This window comes from Ranitomeya imitator, chromosome 2 (genome assembly GCF_032444005.1).
Source record: "Ranitomeya imitator isolate aRanImi1 chromosome 2, aRanImi1.pri, whole genome shotgun sequence".
Classification (NCBI taxonomy): domain Eukaryota; kingdom Metazoa; phylum Chordata; class Amphibia; order Anura; family Dendrobatidae; genus Ranitomeya; species Ranitomeya imitator.
Window position 1 is genome coordinate 413016531 of NC_091283.1, and position 20172 is coordinate 413036702.

The 20172-nt window shown below is 44.0% G+C and overlaps 1 protein-coding gene across 2 annotated transcripts in view; it reads right to left on the reverse strand.

The window, feature by feature from the left end:
* Positions 1–19938, reverse strand: part of CDC42EP4 (CDC42 effector protein 4) — a 33317-nt gene extending 13379 nt beyond the window's left edge. Inside the window, exons 1-2 of one of the 2 annotated variants that reach the window (XM_069750728.1) lie at positions 19821–19927; positions 19057–19251 (exon numbers count right to left, since the gene is read on the reverse strand). The gene's annotated coding sequence lies outside the window, so the exon portion shown is untranslated. Of the gene's footprint in view, positions 1–19056; positions 19252–19820 lie in introns of both variants that reach the window. The other variant, XM_069750727.1, reaches the window with a different exon arrangement.
* Positions 19939–20172: the final 234 nt, after the last annotated feature.

The following is a 20172-nucleotide window of genomic DNA, read 5'->3' on the forward strand; positions in this document are numbered from 1 at the left end:
TTTCATACCTAGTCCAACTCAGGTAGGATTCATCCATACTGGGGTAAAAAAAAAAGAGTAGCTCAAAAATGTACCAATATTTCCAAATTGGTGCAAATTGTTTGGTCGATCAGCCTCAATATACAGTGCCTACAAGTAGTATTCAACCCCCTGCAGATTTAGCAGGTTTACACATTTGGAATTAACTTGGCATTGTGACATTTGGACTGTAGATCAGCCTGGAAGTGTGAAATGCACTGCAGCAAAGAAGAATGTTATTTCTTTGTTTTTTTTTTAAATTGTGAAAAGTCTTTTCAGAGGGTCATTTGTTATTCAACCCCTCAACCCACCAGAATTCTGTTTGGTCCCCTAAAGTATTAAGAAGTAGTTCAGACACAAAGAACAATGAGCTTCACATGTTTGGATTAATTATCTCTTTTTCCAGCCTTTTCTGACTATTTAAGACCCTCCCCAAACTTGTGAACAGCACTCATACATGGTCAACATGGGAAAGACAAAGGAGCATTCCAAGGCCATCAGAGACAAGATCGTGGAGGGTCACAAGGCTGGCAAGGGGTACAAAACCCTTTCCAAGGAGTTGGGCCTACCTGTCTCCACTGTTGGGAGCATCATCCGGAAGTGGAAGGCTCATGGAACTACTGTTAGCCTTCCACGGCCTGGACAGCCTTTGAAAGTTTCCTCCCGTGCCGAGGCCAGGCTTGTCCGAAGAGTCAAGGCTAACCCAAGGACAACAAGGAAGGAGCTCCGGGAAGATCTCATGGCAGTGGGGACATTGGTTTCAGTCAATACCATAAGTAACGTACTCCACCGCAATGGTCTCCGTTCCAGACGAGCCCGTAAGGTTCCTTTACTTTCAAAGCGTCATGTCAAGGCTCGTCTACAGTTTGCTCATGATCACTTGGTGGACTCTGAGACTGACTGGTTCAAGGTTCTCTGGTCTGATGAGACCAAGATCGAGATCTTTGGTGCCAACCACACACGCGACGTTTGGAGACTGGATGGCACTGCATACGACCCCAAGAATACCATCCCTACAGTCAAGCATGGTGGTGGCAGCCACATGCTGTGGGGCTGTTTCTCAGCCAAAGGGCCTGGCCATCTGGTCCGCATCCATGGGAAGATGGATAGCACGGCCTACCTTGAGATTTTGGCCAAGGACCTCCGCTCCTCCATCAAGGATCTTAAGATGGGTCGTCATTTCATCTTCCAACAAGACAACGACCCAAAGCACACAGCCAAGAAAACCAAGGCCTGGTTCAAGAGGCAAAAAATCAAGGTGTTGCAGTGGCCTAGTCAGTCTCCTGACCTTAACCCAATTGAAAACTTGTGGAAGGAGCTCTAGATTAAAGTTCACATGAGATGCCCAAAGAACCTAGATAACTTGGAGAAGATCTGCATGGAGGAGTGGGCCAAGATAACTCCAGAGACCTGTGCCGGCCTGATCAGGTCTTATAAAAGACGATTATTAGCTGTAATTGCAAACAAAGGTTATTCCACAAAATATTAAACCTAGGGGTTGAATAATAATTGACCCACACTTTTATGTTTAAAATTTATAAAAATTTAACTGAGCAACAAAACTTTTTGGTTTGTAAGATTTATGCATCTGTCAATAAATCCTGCTCTTGTTTGAAGTTTGAAGGCTCTAACTTATTTGCATCTTATTAAACCTGCTAAATCTGCAGGGGGTTGAATACTACTTGTAGGCATTGTATATTAGAGAATTGCAAAAAAATAAAAAGAGCATTACTTTAATAAAAAGCTTTGTTACAGCTCCTTCCTTACCATCTAGAACAAAAGAAGTAGGTGTCATCATGAGACTTCTGAAGCCAATGATTGACCGCAGTGATCTCCGCTGTAGCCATCAAGTATCGGCCTTGAACATCCCCTTTAAGCAAGTTTAAAGGGTTCTTGCCTTTTGGGACTACAGACCGCACAATGACAATAAATCTAATTCCATTTTCGGTTCCAGTTTATAACGATGGCATTAGTCACCAAATTCGATATTACTTTAGTGAATCGTGACGGTCTCTTGCCTATTCTTGAATCTGCGCAATTAGGTACAAAAGAAATGTTCTGGTCTCCAGGATGCTGTGAGCAATGCTGTTCCAGTGCAAGGGGCTGCCTAACAAGACATAGTATTCTCCTGAGTCACAGGCACAGAAATAGACATGCACTGGAGGAATCTCCATTATAGAAACCCTCTAGCATCAGGCCCCGGACATCTGGGACTCTTGGATGTATCTGTTCTTGGGAAAGCTGGGTTAACATCAGTACTGACACTAATACAAGTTGCCCATGTCCCAATTAGTAGTTATCCACAGCCCTGCCACTGCACAGCTCCACTGATTTGCCATTCCAGACACGTGGAAAGTTGGGTAGCAATCTTACGTGAGCTGAAATGGCAGCCATGTACCGTAGGTTGTCAAAAACCAATCCAAGTAATGAGACTACAAATGAAGGATATTTAAAAAAAAAAAAAAGGATTAGATTTTTGGAGAAGTTGTAAATTAAAGGTTAGTCATACTAGAGACACCCCCTTTAAGAATGCAGCCCTTGGGAAAGGTATGTTTACATGGCGGCCATTCTTGTATTACATGGATGTTTCATGTCTGCCAGCACAGGAGAGGCTCCGGCAAAGACCCCCCACCTCGCCGTTTAGGACTTTCACGTAACCCTAAATGGGCACATAGACAGAGGTTGTCTGCATGAAAGGTCCCCTGAAACCTTTATTATGTGTAATGATGAACAACTCAAAAAAGGTTAATAACTTTTTTTTTTAAATTTATCACAATGGAGAAGTTCTATGCTTGCTGTCAGTTCATAAGAACAATGCTCATTTACAGAAGTGGGAGAAAAAGAACCCCATACATGCAGGTCAATCACCGCCTCTCACAGATTAGAGTTCCTTCTACAGTTGTATCCAGTCTAGACCCTCTGCCATCTGACAGTGTGAACCTCAGGTTGACACATTTCTCCCGTACTAATACATTGTAGCAAACTATGAGACCACCATAGTAGTGGCCAATTAATTTTTCCAAGGGACCTGAAACCATGACTGTTGTGGAGGGTAGAACCTTCAGGCCAAACTTAATTCTGTTTATTATTAGAATTTATTATTTTTTTTGCCTTATATTGAGCAGAATTAAGTCTGTGACTTGCCGCTACCGCTCATACTTGTTACCATCGGGCTTATTGTACCCTGTATTTTTACCTGTAGCAGCAACTCAAAACCATATAATTTACTACTTTTTATAAATGTTATAAATCTAATGCCCTTGTACCTTGATGAACACCCCCCCCCCCCACATAGTATGGTGCCACAGTCCTCCCACACAGTATGATGCTCCCACACAGTATGATAGCCCCCACACAGTATATCACCACAGTCTCAACCACCCCACAGTATTATGTTCTCATTGTATGATGCTCCCACAGCCCCCCCACACAGTATAACGCTCTCACATTCCCCTCACACAGTATGATGCTCCCACAGCCCCCCCATATGGTATAATGCTCTGTCTCCTCACACAGTATGATGCTCCCACAGCCCCCATACAGCATGATGCTCTCATAGCCCCCCACTCAGTATAACGCTCTCACAGTCCCCTCACACAGTATGATGCGCCCACAGCCTCCATACAGTATGATGCTCTCATAGCCCCCCACTCAGTATAACGCTCTCACAGTCCCCCCACACAGTATGATGCTCCCACAGCCCCCCCATACGGTATAATGCTCTCACAGTCCTCACACAGTATGATGCTCCCACAGCCCCCCCCCCCACACGGTATAATGCTCACAGTCCCCTCACACAGTATAATGCTCCCACAGCCCCCATACAGTATGATGCTCTCATAGCCCCCCCCACTCAGTATAACGCTCTCACAGTCCCCTCACACAGTATGATGCTCTCACAGTCCCCATACAGTATGATGCTCTCATAGCCCCCCCACTTAGTATAACGCTATCACAGTCCACTCACACAGTATGATGCTCTCACAGTCCCCATACAGTATGATGCTCTCATAGCCCCCCCACTCAGTATAACGCTCTCACAGTCCCCATACAGTATGATGCTCTCATAGCCCCCCCACTCAGTATAACGCTCTCACAGTCCCCTCACACAGTATGATGCTCCCACGGCCCCCATACAGTATGATGCTCTCATAGCCCCCCACTCAGTATAACGCTCTCACAGTCCCCTCACACAGTATGATGCTCCCACGGCCCCCATACAGTATGATGCTCTCATAGCCCCCCACTCAGTATAACGCTCTCACAGTCCCCTCACACAGTATGATGCTCTCACAGCCCCCCCCACACAGTATGATGAACCTCACAGCCCCTCTTCCACACACAGTATAATGGCCTCCACACAATATGATGCTTCCCACACAGTTTGATTGCACCCACAGTTTCCCCCAACTACTGACTGACAAAAAAAAGAATAAAACGACTCACGAGCCGCATTCCCCCGATACACTGTTCCGGTCTGTGCACGGTGTGGAATGAGGCTCTGCACAGCAGACACAATCTAGTGACTAGTGATGAGCGCAAGTGCTCATTACCAGAATTTGCCTAGGGTGCTCTCTTATGCACCGGGTATCGTAGGAGCTCGAGTAACATGTCTGAGTCGCTGCGCCTGTATGTTTTGTGGCTAACAGCAGCGAGACATGCGGACGCGGGGCCTCAAACATGTCATTCCAGCAACCCGCGATACTCTGGGCAAAGTCGAGTAGCGGCACTTGCACTCATCATTGCCTACTAGTGCTCAGATGCTACATAAGCAGAATGGTGGAAGAGGGAACTGCTCTCGGTTCCACAATGGCCATCGCCGGTATCGGCATGTGGTGTGGCCAGCGGGCCACTATTCCCAACCTTTTGGCTGCCACAGTCCACGAGTCGGAAGACCACTTTTCACAGAAGAATGATTTGCATTCTCTAAACTATATACAATATTAGGTTTGTGTTGGTTTTCAGCTTTTGGATGTTTTCATTCAATGATAACTTGGCATAAAAAATGCCAGGTGTTAAAATGTGAAAATTGAGAAACTTTTCGAAACTTTTCATCATTAAAATGCAATTAATCTATTAATTATACAAGTGCATTATCCCTTTAGCAAGAAAATAATGTCAGAAGGCTACTAATCAAGCGAATTGACCTGAAAATCTGGCATTTTTCATTTTTCCCCATGTAAACCTATGGATGGGGAGCAGGAACCTTCCTCTGTCCTCGGAAGGCCTGTGGCCACATAAGAGACCTCTGTTCTTATTACACTAGAGCTATGTGCTACCGGCCTGTCCGTCATCTACCAGAGAGCAATAACATTGCACGTCACTCTCCGACCTTCTCTGAAGGAGCCTCAATATTTAGGATCCTGTGACCGGGCAGCGTCAATGGCGTCCTTTATCCTCCGCAGTCTCGTAAACCACCAACGCCACCGACTAATGACAGTCCAATATCACAAGTCTGCATTACACAAGGGCCTAGTGTGTAACTCGCCTGCTCATAGTTTCATAAAAATATATATCGTTCACACTGTATAAATAGAGATAATTGAAAGGGGCACAGCGAGAGCACACACTCGGCAGGCCTCGGGCCTGGACTACATCACCAGTGTTTTTCAGGAATTCAGAACCGAAAAAATGGTTCTCGTTGCATGGTGAAAGCTGCATGTGATTTTGTGCATATGTGTGGCTTTTCATCAACACCCGACCTTAAAGGGAAAAATACTTTGCCCTGTGAGCTGGAGTTTAACAGTACAGTTCCAGGTTTAAGACCTTAAAGGGGTTGTCCAGAGCCGCTGACTTCATTGGGAGGCGAGCGGCGCTGATGTTGGGTCTTCAGGTGCAATATATCATGAACACGTCCTATTCTAATCTATAGAACAGATGCACGATGACTGCCAATCAAGCGCGCGTCGTGGCCGCTATGTGCAGACGTGACGATGTTGGCGCTGCTTGCACATAATGTGGAAGTGAATGGCGCAAGATGGCCACTTTACCTGGCTACAAGCCCTATTCTGTAAATGTGTGAGAGGTTTTTTTTGCATATTCTATGATTTGTTCAAAAAATTGTGCCAGGAAACTGGTTTTCCAAAACTAGAAAACCCTTTTGTGCAATTTTTCTTTTTGAAAAACAAACTGTGCTTTACTCCTCCTCCCCAGGTCCAGTGCGGAGTCTCCGCTGCTTCTCCCCAAGTCTGTTATACATCACGTCGACAGCGCTGCAGGCCATAACTGAGCTCAGCGGCTCTGGCCGAGTTGATGGCATGAGTGCTGAGCTCACTAATTGTCTGCAGCGCTGTTGACTAAGGCCGCCGTCACACTTGCGAGTTTTACGGACGCGCAGAAACTACGTCCGTAAAACTCGCATAACATACGGCACAATGATTCTCAATGGGTCTAGTCCTATCAGCCGTATATTACGGATCCGTAATATACAGCGTTCTATGGCCGTAGAAAATCACAGCATGCTGCGTTTGTCACCGTATTGCGCAACAAAAACGCCAATGAAAGTCTATGGAAGCCCCAAAAATACGGATTACACACGGACCAGCAGTGTGACTTGCGAGAAATACGCAGCGGTGTTAGAGAGAAAAGTCGGCAATTCAGTGCGGTGTACAGTAAAATCACACTGACAGCTTACAGTAGAATAGGTAGAATAAATGTGGACATATATATATATATATATATATATATATATATATATATATACCTATTCTATGTCAGTGAGACACATATATGTATATATATTATTACTTCATACAGCGCTAGATAGCTTTAAAGCCGGTAATTCAATTGCCGGCTTTTGCTATCTCCTTCCTAAACCCGACATGATATGAGACATGGTTTACATACAGTAAACCATCTCATATCACCATTTTTTTGCATATTCCACACTACTAATGTTAGTAGTGTGTATATGCAAAATTTGGCCGTTCTAGCTATTAAATTAAAGGGTTAAATGGTGGAAAAAATTGGCGTGGGCTCCCGCGCAATTTTCTCCGCCAGAGTAGTAAAGCCAGTGACTGAGGGCAGATATTAATAGCCTGGAGAGGGTCCATGGTTATTGGCCCCCCCTGGCTAAAAACATCTGCCCCCAGCCACCCCAGAAAAGGCACATCTGGAAGATGCGCCTATTCTGGCACTTGGCCACTCTCTTCCCATTCCCGTGTAGCGGTGGGATATGGGGTAATGAAGGGTTAATGCCACCTTGCTATTGTAAGGTGACATTAAGCCAGATTAATAATGGAGCGACGTCAATTAGGACACCTATCCATTATTAATCCAATACTAGTAAAGGGTTAAAAAAACACACACACATTATGAAAAATTATTTTAATGAAAAAATCACAAAGGTTGTTGTAATAATTTATTCTACGCTCAATCCACTCACTGAAGACCCTCGATCTTTAACAAAGTCAAAATAATAAACCAACAATATACATACCTTCCGAAGATCTGTAAAGTCCCACGATGTAAATCCATCTGAAGCGGTTAAAAAATTTTGCAGCCAGGAGTTCTGCTAATGCAGCGATGCTCCTTGCTGCAAAACTCCCGGAGAATGATGGTAAAGTAGGTCAATGACCTATATTTACCTGCATTTGCGGTGAGGCGCCCTCTGCTGGTTGTCCCTAGATCGTGGGAACTTTCCTAGAAAGCTCCCAGGCTCGAGTTCATATGAGGACAACCAGCAGAGGGCGCCTCTTATGAACTCGAGCCTGGGAGCTTTCTAGGAAAGTTCCCACGATCTAGGAACAACCAGCAGAGGGCGCCTCACCGCAAATGAAGCTAAATATAGGTCATTGACCTACTTTACCTTCATTCCCCGGGGTTTTGCAGCAAGGAGCAACGCTGCATTAGCAGAGCTCCTTGCTGCAAAATATTTTAACCCCTTCAGATGGATTTACATCGTTGGACGTTACAGATCTTCGGAAGGTATCGATATTGTTGTTTTTTTTTGTTACAGATCGAGGGTCTTCAGTGATTGGATTGAGCGTAGAATAAATTATTACAACAACCTTTGTTTTTATTTCATTAAAATAATTTTTAATAATGTGTTTGTTTGTTTTTTAACCCTTTACTACTATTGGATTAATAATGGATAGGTGTCATAATTGACGCCTCTCCATTATTAATTTGGCTTAATGTCACCTTACAATAGCAAGGTGACATTAACCCTTCATTACCCCATATCCCACCGCTACACGGGAATGGGAAGAGAGTGGCCAAGTGCCAGAATAGGCGCATCTTCCAGATGTGCCTTTTCTGGGGTGGCTGGGGGCAGGTGTTTTTAGCCAGGGGGGGCCAATAACCGTGGACCCTCTCCAGGCTATTAATATCTGCCCTCAGTCACTGGCTTTACTACTCTGGCGGAGAAAATTGCGCGGGAGCCCACGCCAATTTTTTCCGCCATTTAACACTTTAATTTAGTAGAACGGCCAAATTTTGCATATACACACTACTAACATTAATTGAATTACCGGCTTTAAAGCTATCTAGCGCTGTATGAAGTAATAATATATATACATATATGTGTCTAATGACACATATATATATATATATATATATATAGACAGTATATATATATATAATTTTTTTTTAACACATGGATCCCTTGTATAGCCGTGTGTTGGTTTTGCAAGCCTGCGAGAAAAACACGCAGTACGGATGCCATACGGATTACATACGGAGGATGCCATGCGCAAAATACGCTGACACACCCTGCCTACGGAGGAGCTACGGACCACTATTTTGGGGACTTTTCAGCGTATTACGGCCGTAATATACGGACCGTATTGTCTTACGCCAAGTGTGACGCCGGCCTAAATGTCAACACTGCAGACAATAACAGCAGCGGAGGAGACTCAGTGCTGGGCCTGCAGAGGGTGAGTAAAGCGCAGGTTTTTTTGTTTTTTTTTAAAGAGAGAGTGTGATCCGATTTTCTTCTCAGACGTGGAGAGGAGAAAAAAAAAGGTTTCTCCAACTTCTCTATAATGCCAATCCATGAAAATCCGACTGCACTCTGATTTCATCAGTCTGGTCAAATTTTTTATTATTTTTTTTCTACGGGACCCATAGAATTGAATGGGCGAGTGCCATTTGATTCTCGGAGGCAAATCGTGCATGCTGCAATTTTTTTCCTCCGACCAACTCTAAATGAGGAAAAGAATCAGACATGTGTTTAGCCCCAAAGAATAACATGAGGGTGATTTGAGTTCTCTAAAAGTCTTTGGCCCCGACAAAGCCAAACGCTGTCCTCGGCTAACTTCGTATCTACAGTGCCATGGACTTGAAATGGTGCAGAAAGATGCATTTGTGATGGGCCACTCCATCCAACTCCTAGCTTGGAACCAGGAGAGAACAAAGCACACAAGTTCCTCATTTTGGCAATGAATGGAGGTCACGCACTAATCCAAAAGTTCACGACATTAGGGGAGGTGTAGATGACCTTAGATTCTCTCATCCCAGGGAATCGGGTAAATTGTGCAAATGACACTCTGATCAAATGCCTCGATTCTCTCAGATGAGGAGAAGATGGAGAGAAAAATTCTCCATCTTCTTCATTCCATCAGTCTGTGGAAATCAGACTACGCTCAGATGTCATCCAAGTGCAGTCTGATGGTTTTTCAACAACTCATTGACTTGCATGACTGAGTGTGTTCCGAATATCCAAAATCGGACATGTGCACGGCCCCCCAGAATAACATCGGTCCTAGTGTGATCTGTTGATTGCCCTTAGATCGATGATAATTTGCTTAGACTGAAAAACCCCCTGTAATTTTGGACACAATGTCTTCTCTACAGCTCCCACACGTTCCCTTTCACAATTTTGTGGTGTGCCAATTGTTTTGTTTTTTGTTGCACAGTTTATTCCAAAACTGAACGTGAACAATGTTCTCTAAAATCTGTTTTTGGGACCAAACAGTAATTGCAGAGATCCAGTAGATTTAGATCACCACCGATCTCCATATTTACCTCCTCCTGTCCTGAAGAATTGCACAAATGTCTAAACATTGATGGAGATGATTGTCCTTAATACAAGGTCTCTACAACATCCCCGCACCTCAGAGGAGAGGACATGGATTTATCCGAATTCCTCAGTAGTGCAGCCTCGGGCTAACACTTCTAGTGATTGTACTGCGGGATAGAAAAATGATTTTACAAATTGTATTTTAGAACCAATTCTCCAATATTACATATGTTATCGTATGTGAATGTAGTGAAAGCCGCAGGATGTGTTGGTAGGTCTTCTACTTACTATCGTATGTCATACGGACGACGCACATATGTCTCTCCACACGTTACATGTTTATTTTATGTGCATGAGGTAATTACTGTTAATGACTCGGAGGGCATGTTACCTCATGCTACATAAATGTAAGGAGGGGCCCACATCCCGGCCATGTGCTGCGCCTCCTCTTACCTAATCATCTCCATCATTGTTTACATTCTATGAGCGGGAAAAGACTAAAAAAGAACCGCCATATAGTGTGTGCTGGAGATTGCATGAATATAAGATGGCACCAACAGGGTGATTATAATATGGCTGCTCACAAGATCTGTGTGTAGGGCAAGGTTCACAAGTCTGCAATTCACAATTCATGTCCATCGACCATAATGCCAAGACTGCCTTGAGATGACCTGACCATAACTCAACACACGTAAAGCTATCAATTCCTAATTCCTGGTCTACACAACTTACAGAACTGTGAAACAGACCTAAGATGGCCCTTTAATTCAGCCAGAGATATAATAAAGGTTTACATCCTGTATTATACTCCAGAGCTGCAATCACTATTTTGCTGGTGCAGTCACTGTGTACATACATTACATTACTTATCCTGTACTGATCTTGAGTTACATCCTGTATTATACTCCAGAGCTGCACTCACTATTCTGCTGGTGCAGTCACTGTGTACATACATTACATTACTGATCCTGTACTGATCCTGAGTTACATCCTGTATTATACTCCAGAGCTGCACTCACTATTCTGCTGGTGCAGTCACTGTGTACATACATTACATTACTGATCCTGTACTGATCCTGAGTTACATCCTGTATTATACTCCAGAGCTGCACTCACTATTCTGCTGGTGCAGTCACTGTGTACACACATTACATTACTTATCCTGTTCTGATCCTGAGTTACATCCTGTATTATACTCCAGAGCTGCACTCACTATTCTGCTGGTGGAGTCACTGTGTACATACATTACATTACTTATCCTGTTCTGATCCTGAGTTACATCCTGTATTATACTCCAGAGCTGCACTCACTATTCTGCTGGTGCAGTCACTGTGTACATATATTACATTACTTATCCTGTACTGATCCTGAGTTACATCCTGTATTATACTCCAGAGCTGCACTCACTATTCTGCTGGTGCAGTCACTGTGTACATACATTACATTACTTATCCTGTACTGATCTTGAGTTACATCCTGTATTATACTCCAGAGCTGCACTCACTATTCTGCTGGTGCAGTCACTGTGTACATACATTACATTACTGATCCTGAGTTACATCCTGTATTATACTCCAGAGCTGCACTCTCAAGTCTACAGGTCATCATTAGAAATTGTGTAGAGGAGCTTACAGTGCTTTACATATTGATCACACTTCACCAATCACCAGAGAAGGTCAGGGCAGATAAAGAATGAGGAAATGATTGGAGATTTGAGCTCTGAAGCCCACAAGATTATAAATGCAGCTCTGGATTATAATGCACATTGAAGCTCTGTTACACTTAGATGCACACAGTGAACTCGATCGCTATGGGTTGTAATGACGTTTTTTGTTTTTTTCTTTAGTTTGAGATAGTTTTTATACTTTGTCAGTAAAGTTAGGGACTTCTAACCTGCCCTTTGCTCACGAATCCTCTTTTCTCTGGAACGAGTACTATCTGTGGTTTTCACAGATCGCAGTCGTACCTCTCATATTCTATGGGGCAGTGCACATTTACGAGTGATCCGCGGGAAAAATCGGAGACCTCTAATTTTTGATCTAAGTCTCAGATCAAAATCGTCAACGCAAGTCTATGGGTTTGTGAAAAAAAATATTGGATGAGACCTTAGTGCTGTCCGATTTTCATGGGCTGACTGAAAGGAGAAGGTGGATAAACTATTTTTTTTTCATGTTCCTGATAAATGCCACGCTGATCAGAGTAATCGGACTCTTTTTCTTGGAAGTAGAGAAAATGGTGGTGTGAACCTACCCTTTAAAGGGGTTGTCTGACCTTGGGGTACACACTATATGACTTGTGACTCCTCACAGTGCGCACTGTCAGGATTCTCTGGTGCCGGTGGCAGCACATGACCACAAGTATGTTATTTGCATTCTCCTGGCCACATTCTGACTAGACTTATCGCCTGTACTGACCGAAGCTGTGCCCATCTAGTCGGCATGTGACTGTCTATATGCAAATTACATACTTGCAGTCACTCTCGGTGGCGGCATCGGAGAATCCTGACAGTGTGCACCGTGAGGATTCGCAAGTCTGTAGCCACATAGATGTGTACCCCGAGGCCAGACAACCCCTTTAATGACTTGCAATAGTTGTGAGATTTGGATTGTAGCTTCAAGTTGCGCCAATGCTAATGACTCTTAAATAAATCCCAGAATTTGGGAATCTCACATTTATTGTTTTAATGGAAATCCCATCCTCTATTGCAATTGGCAAGGTAGTCCAGCAGGGCAATGGATGATGATGATGATGATGATGAAGTACCCCTTAGATAAGGGTATCACTATTTAGGCATGTTGTAATTCTGGGGATTCCATCAGTAATATAGAACCTTCTGCTTTCTCCATTTATCATAATGGCGGTGTATACCCAAGAGGGATGCAATAAAATTAACTCTTCCACCTCTGCCCTTGTCATAGTCGTACTTCGAGTTGCAGCTCCTGGGAGTTTCTTCGTACAGGGGAATTAATTCTGAGTCATCACGAGGATTGCATAACATGTCAAGGACATTATATAGAAAGTCCCTAGAAGATGAGGGAAGTTCAGAAAATGCTAATCTGTTAGTAAGTCCTCTGCTGCTGTCACTGAATGGAACATCTTGTACAACAGATGAGGGCTGGATACCAATGTATTCATGATTGACTACACTGATGCAAAGCTTTCCTGGCAGCTTCTTACAATGTTTCTGCGACCTAAGACTATACATTAACTTAACTTTAGGGTCTTCTATCCTAATCCTCAGGCAGAAGGCCGGACCAGTACAAGCTCTTTGGCTCACAAAAGATATCTAGACTGGATACATCTGCAGCAAACCCTTAGCTGCGAGTATTGAAGGGTTAGGCTCCTTTCTCATTGCGTTCTTGCTCAGGTCCAGTGGTCCTGTCGGGGCTTATGTCCGAATACCCCGCAAAACGGGATTCGGGCATATGCTCCAGGGGCCAATAGACTATAATTGTGCTGACAGTCAACGTGTGCTCTGACGTGCATAGTTTTCGGGTGTGTACGCCTACTGTAGACTGACACCCAAACATGGTCTACTACGTCTGGTTGTCCACCTCCAGTAGGTGTATACACCCGAAAGTGAGGCACATCAGAGCACACGATGACTGTCAGCACAATTATAGTCTATGCAGGACGAGACCTGGCAGAATGTTCCCATTCACTGTCAGCAAGCAGAGAACTGACATACAGTAGATGCAAAATATAGTACAGATAGCAGAAGTTTTCACCATAACACAACTGCATGCACAGAAATACCCAGACATACAGTATATCACAAAAGTGAGTACACCCATCACATTTTAGCAAATATTTTATTATATCTATTCATAAGACAACACTGAAGATATGACGCTATGATACAATGTAAAGTAGTCAGTGTACAGCTTGTATAACAGTGTCAATTTGGTGTGCCCTCTAAATAACTCAACACACAGGCAATGTCCAAACTGCTAGTGAAACTTGCCAAATTGTGCCCAATGTGTCAATATTTTGGATGGCCAACAACATTTTCACTAGAGTTAACAGGTTGCCCCTGGAATCCTCTTCCCTCCTCCATGATGAGATCGCAGAGCTGGTGGATGTTGGAGACCTTGCACGCCTCCATCTTCCATTTGAGGATACCTCACAGTCACAGATGCTCAGTAGGGTTTAGGTCTGGAGACTTGGTTGGCCAGGCCAGCACCTTCACCCTCTGTTTCTTTAGCAAGGCAGTGGTTGTCTTGGAGGTGTGTATCTGGGGTAGATACCATGTTGGAAAACTCCCCTGGGCCGAGTTTCTGGAGGGAGGACATCATGCTCTGCTTCTGTATGTCACAGTACATGTTGGCATTCATGGTTCCCACAAGGAGCTGTAGCTCCTCACAGCCGGCAGCAATCATACAGCTCCAAATCATGACACTCCCACCACCATGCTTGACTATAGGCAAGACACGCTAGTCTTTGTACTCCTCACCTGGTTGCAACCACACACACTTGAAGCAATCTGAACCAAATAAGTTTATTGTGGTCTTATCAGACCATAGGACATAGTTCCAGTAATCAATGTCCTTAGTCAAAGTGTTTGCAGGATTTCTTGCTTATCATGTTTAGAAGAGGCTTTCTTCTGGGACGATATCCATGCAGACCAATTTGATGCAGTGTGCTGCATATGGTCTGAGCCCTGACAGGCGGACCCCCCACCCCTGTAACCTCTGCAGCAATGCTGGCAGCACTCATACATCCATTTTGAAAACACAACCTCTGGATATGATGCTGAGCACGTGCACTCAACTTCTTTGGTCGTCCCTGGTGAGGCCGGTTCTGAGAGGAACCTGTCTTGTTAAACCGCTGTATGGTCGTGGCCACCGTGCTACAGCTCACGGTCGGGGTGTTGGCAATCTTCTTATACCACACGTCATCTTTATGTGGAGCAATAATTCTTTTTTCCGATCCTCAGGGAGTTCTTTGCTAGTAGGCGCCATATTGACCTTCCAGTGACCAGTATGAGTGAGTGTGAGAGCGATAACACCAAATTTACCACACCTGCACCCCCATTGACACCTGAGACCTTATAACACTAATGAGTCTCATGAGGTGAGGGAAAATGGCTAATTGGGCACAATTTGGCCATTGTCACTTAGGGGTGTACTCACTTTTGTTGCCACCAGTTTAGACATTAATAGCTGTGTGCTGAGTTATCTAGAGGGCACACCACATGTACACTGTTATACAAGCCGTAGACTGACTACTTTACATTGTATGACAGTGTCATATCTTCAGTGCTGCCCATGAAAAGATATAATACAAGTTTTATAAATATGTGAGGGGAGTACTCACTTTTGTGATATACTGTAATGTTTTTTTCCTGTAGTATCAGACATACATGAAGCACCGCCAATTGTGATCTCAATATATACCCGTATGGGTTCACCCACCAAACTCTGTCCCCCGACATCACCACAGGCCGCACCACGTGATATTTATGTAAGTCATGTCCGCTCATGTACAGAACCAGGACAACAGACAAAAATAGCTGAGCACGCTGGGGCCTCAGGGCCATTCAGTCACAGCGTGGCACAAGTCACTCTGCACCCTAGCACTGCCACAGACACAGCGTCAGATGTTGTTCATGTGACTCATTAACTAAAACTCCATGTCCAACAATTCCCTAATATTATTCTGTCATCCTAATAAGAGCCATGTGATGGTGTACGCCACCCGTGCCCGTTTCCACCACCATAATACAGGCTGCCGAATGTCCAGTCCATGCAGACTAATGGGAGCGGAACAGATTTCACCTGTAGGACCCTGAGCCCAAAACTTTGCACTTTTGTAGCCTATTTCCCTGTCCCTAAAGACACATGCGTGCTCTGCCAAACTGAGAGTGCAGGAGGACAAAGCAGCCAACAACTACCGAAGGTGTACAACCGCCCATATGCCCCCAGAATAATTAATATCCAGGGCACATTAACCTGTCGGGTTAGCATACCTTTTTTATCTAACACCCCTCAGCGTCACTTTATATAACGCACACTAGGGGGCTTCCATATTTTTTTTTTTTTTTTTAAGGGTAAGACCTAAATCAGGTCCTATTTCTCTTACTCTACTATATCTTAAAGGGACAGTCCTTTTGGATGAATCCATTTTTTACATACACAATTTGGATACACAAAATGTAGGTATCTAACAAGGTCCTAATACCACGAATAAAAAAAAATAAAAATAAAACCATTTGATTATTATTTTTTTTTAGTGGGACCCTGTAGACCACATCTTTCACAGTATGCCTAAACATCGCAATATGTCTCCTCTTTCTGTCCGAGTAAGGGCTCATTTATTGATTTTTCCCATAAAAAATGTATTTTTTTTCTATTTTTACCATATGGATTTGATCTAAGTTTCTTGGATGGGAAACAAAAAAAAGAAAGTAAGTTTCTCTATGTTTTCTGATTTAGCAGTCTGTGTCTGATGCCATTCGGCTTTTTTTTCGGACCCCTAGGCTTGTATTGCTGATTTTGATCCAATACTCAGATCAATAGCAAACATGTCTCATATGAGCAGCCCCATAGACTGTCATAGGTATGAACACTATCAGGAATAAACATTAGATAGCACTTATAGGAGAAAACCTGACATGTGAATGAGGTCTTGGGCTACGGTCACGTTTTTTTTGTTTTGTTTTGTTTTTTTGCTGCGTTTTTCTTTAAATGCAAATTAAAAGCTGCTTTTTACAGTACTAGCAAAACCTATGAGATTTCAGAAATCTCATGTGCAAATTGCCTCTTCAGAGAGGAAGAGAACTTGCACTCAAGCGCCACCTATTGGAAGTAGCAATCCTAAAATTCAATATCGACCCTTGTCACATGACTTAGGATAAAAGCCAAACCAAAATCTCTATTTGCAGACAGTGTTTCGGGGTGTTGCCCCTCTTCAGTGCAGAGTATGAGATCTGATTTGGCTACATGAGAGACTTAAGACTGGGGTCTAAGTGGTAACGTTTCCAGTTGCGGAGAGTGACAAGCCAGGCCAGGTATGCCAATGTAAGGAGACTTATATGCATGCCTTATATAAGTCTCTTCACTTTGACATGCCAGGCCTGGAAACGTTGTCTCTTAGAAATCTCATGTATGCTTGCTTTGTTTTTTTGTAAAACCACTGCAAGTCAATTCTTTGTGTTTTCACCATAGAAAGAAAAGAGAAAGTGCAAAACAAAGCGGACATGTATTTTCGCTGATTTTTTTTTTTTTTTGGGGGGGGGAGGTAAATGAAATTAACTTTATTAAACATGTACTGTGGACAAGTTACACACATAATCTGCAGCAAAAATAGCAGCAAAACCTGCTTTTTGTAGGCAGCTTTTTTACTACCAAAAGAAAAGGTTATGGCTTATGGAAAAAAAGCGCAGCAAAAAAAGCAACATATGAACATAACCGTATATACGTCAGGAAATCCTGCCGCTGAAGGGCTCAGGCAAAACGTGCACCCATAGCTATGAGTGATCGAGGATTTGAAGTAAAGGCGATTTCCCCCCCAGGCTCATTGATATGGGTGATTTACCATGAATATTTCATAATTGAAAATTCCACTAATCCAGCATTTGATGAGGACACCCTGTTAATCTGTTATAAATCCCTATAATCTCGTATCCCATAATATTATTATAATTATTACAGCCAACGTACACATTTTTTGGGGGACGTGGGTCTGTAAACGATCGCCTCATTGCCATAGATGTAAGGAGACCTATAGGAGGAGGTATCTGCACAGCTCCGTCCATATGTGCCTTTAAGTGTCATTACACATTCTGTTTTCCTCTCTTCACATCTGTAGTGACAGATGGTCGATTCCCAGATGGGACCTGCTGCAACTGTCGACCACGCTGACTAGTTATCTTCTACAAATCGTCACCACGGAGAAAGTTCTACATCAGGATGACCAGCAACCATCACCCCCATCATCCCAGATTACCTGCATGTAATTAATGAACGTGGGGAAGGGATGATCCCTATACTGCGGCTCACCCTGTAGGATCGGACAGGTACACCGCCATCTGCCCCATCCTTGTTTTTCCCATCCGGATACATATTGTTTCCTTTCTATAGTGTATTTGGTCCAGACTGGATACAATGGTAGCAAACACTCAGCTGTGAGAAGTCTGTACAACCGGATAGAAAACAAGAATATTTCTATTCACTGACACCAAGCGGAGATGATGTTAAAAAGAAAAAAAAAGTCATGTTATGCATGGCTCTTAAGTCTCCTCACTCTGACATGCCAGGCTTGGCTTGACACTCTCCACAAGGAGAAAAGTGACCCCCCAATCCCCACTAGTGAAACCTTGGCCATAAATCACAGGTACAGGTATGGGTCCACGCATAGCGGAGGGGCCACAATAACAGTGTATGGGCCCCTCGCACAGTAAGGTCCATAATCAGGCGTAACTACAACAAGTACAGGGGTTGCAGTTACAACCGGGCCCTTGAGCCTAAAGGGGCCCAAAAGGACCATATGCCCCACATGAGACGACCCATTATTTTTAAGCCTAGTGATATTTAGGGACCCTGTTGGGAAGTTACGCCACTGGGCACAAGTAATGGGTCCACGCATTATGGGCTGCTCAAACAAATGGGGTAATCGAAGCTGGACACCTTCCCCTTAAGAGCCGCATCTGCGTTTAGGAGACGGCTACACGACATCTTATTAGTGCACATTATGGCGCTACTACATCCCAACTACAGAGTGAATGACCAGTAAGATGCCGCGTCTGCGACCCACCCATTGGCCGACATCGGTGAGACCACTGTCGCGATCATTAATTGCGACACTTACGATCTGAACATCGCCATATTATTATTATTATTATTATTTATTGTTATAGCGCCATTTGTTCCATGGCGCTTTACATGTGAGGAAGGGTATACATAATGAAAACAAGTACAATAATCTTAAACAATACAAGTCATAACTGGTACAGGAGGAGAGAGGACCCTGCCCACGAAGGCTCACAATCTACAAGGGATGGGTGAGGATACAGTAGGTGAGATATATCTCTATGCCATCCCGAAGAGTGAAACAACAAACACAACTCTGCTCATTACCTGTAACAGTCCAAGACCCAGCTTTCCTAGAGTCCTGAATGGCAAGTGTGCTTTGTGGAGCAGCTGTGCAGAATTGCACAGGTAAACTTTTACGTGCGCTGTTATGGCAGCCATATCGGTTGTCACCCAGCTTTCCCGGGACCCAATAATGAGATGAAACCACAGCATTGATTTAGGTGGGAAATAGTTTCTTTCCTGAAGTGCAAGAATGAAGAATAAACAGACGGATATGTATCTGCGGCAGACAGAACTCATGATTTACCATTTTTTCCATCATTATTCCTAAATGTCTCCTTACGGATCACAACCCCTAATATCCTTACAAGTCACAACTCTGCTGCCACTCAAGGGACTTATTGTGCCAACTTTAACCCCTTCCGACCAGATCCTATATGTAAATACGGTACCTACCACAAAGACCCCCCAACAGAATGGGCACAGAGACCACCCCCTTCCCCCAACAATGAGGGGCAGTCATTTGGATGCAGGCCTTTGTGTCCCCTTGAACACACACACAATCCAAAGCACAGAGATGGGATCCAGGCGGTGCCGTACCAGCCAACTACTGGCATCGCTGGAACCGCTGCAGCGCTGGCACAACCCGCGTACCCATGCCACGCAACCTGTACACCATCCGTAATTCCTATAGAAATATTATATAGCGCCAACATATTCCACAGCACTGTACAATCCTCCAGGAGGCTGCAAATGAAAGCAAGGAACAATGGAGAAGAATAAAACGTGGACCCCCGCAGTGCACTCACCTCCAAGATCCCTAATCCTAATCCCAAAAAGAAAGGCTTGAGGGGCAACCCTGAGGAAGGAGTGTTAGCAGCTCTGCAGAGCTCCCCAGTGTGTGTCTGACTCTACCAACACTCACATAAAGAGCTGCAGCAGCACAATGCAGACCACTCCTCCCTGCACAAAGCCAAACCCATCCCCTCCAAAGCCAAGCCCCCTCCGACAGGCACTTTCTACAGTGAAAGGGACTCTGTCACCTGAATTTGGAGGGAACAATCTTCAGCCATAGAGACGGGGTTTTCGGGTGTTTGATTCACCCTTTCCTTACCCGATGGCTGCATGCTGGCTGCAATATTGGATTGAAGTTCATTCTCT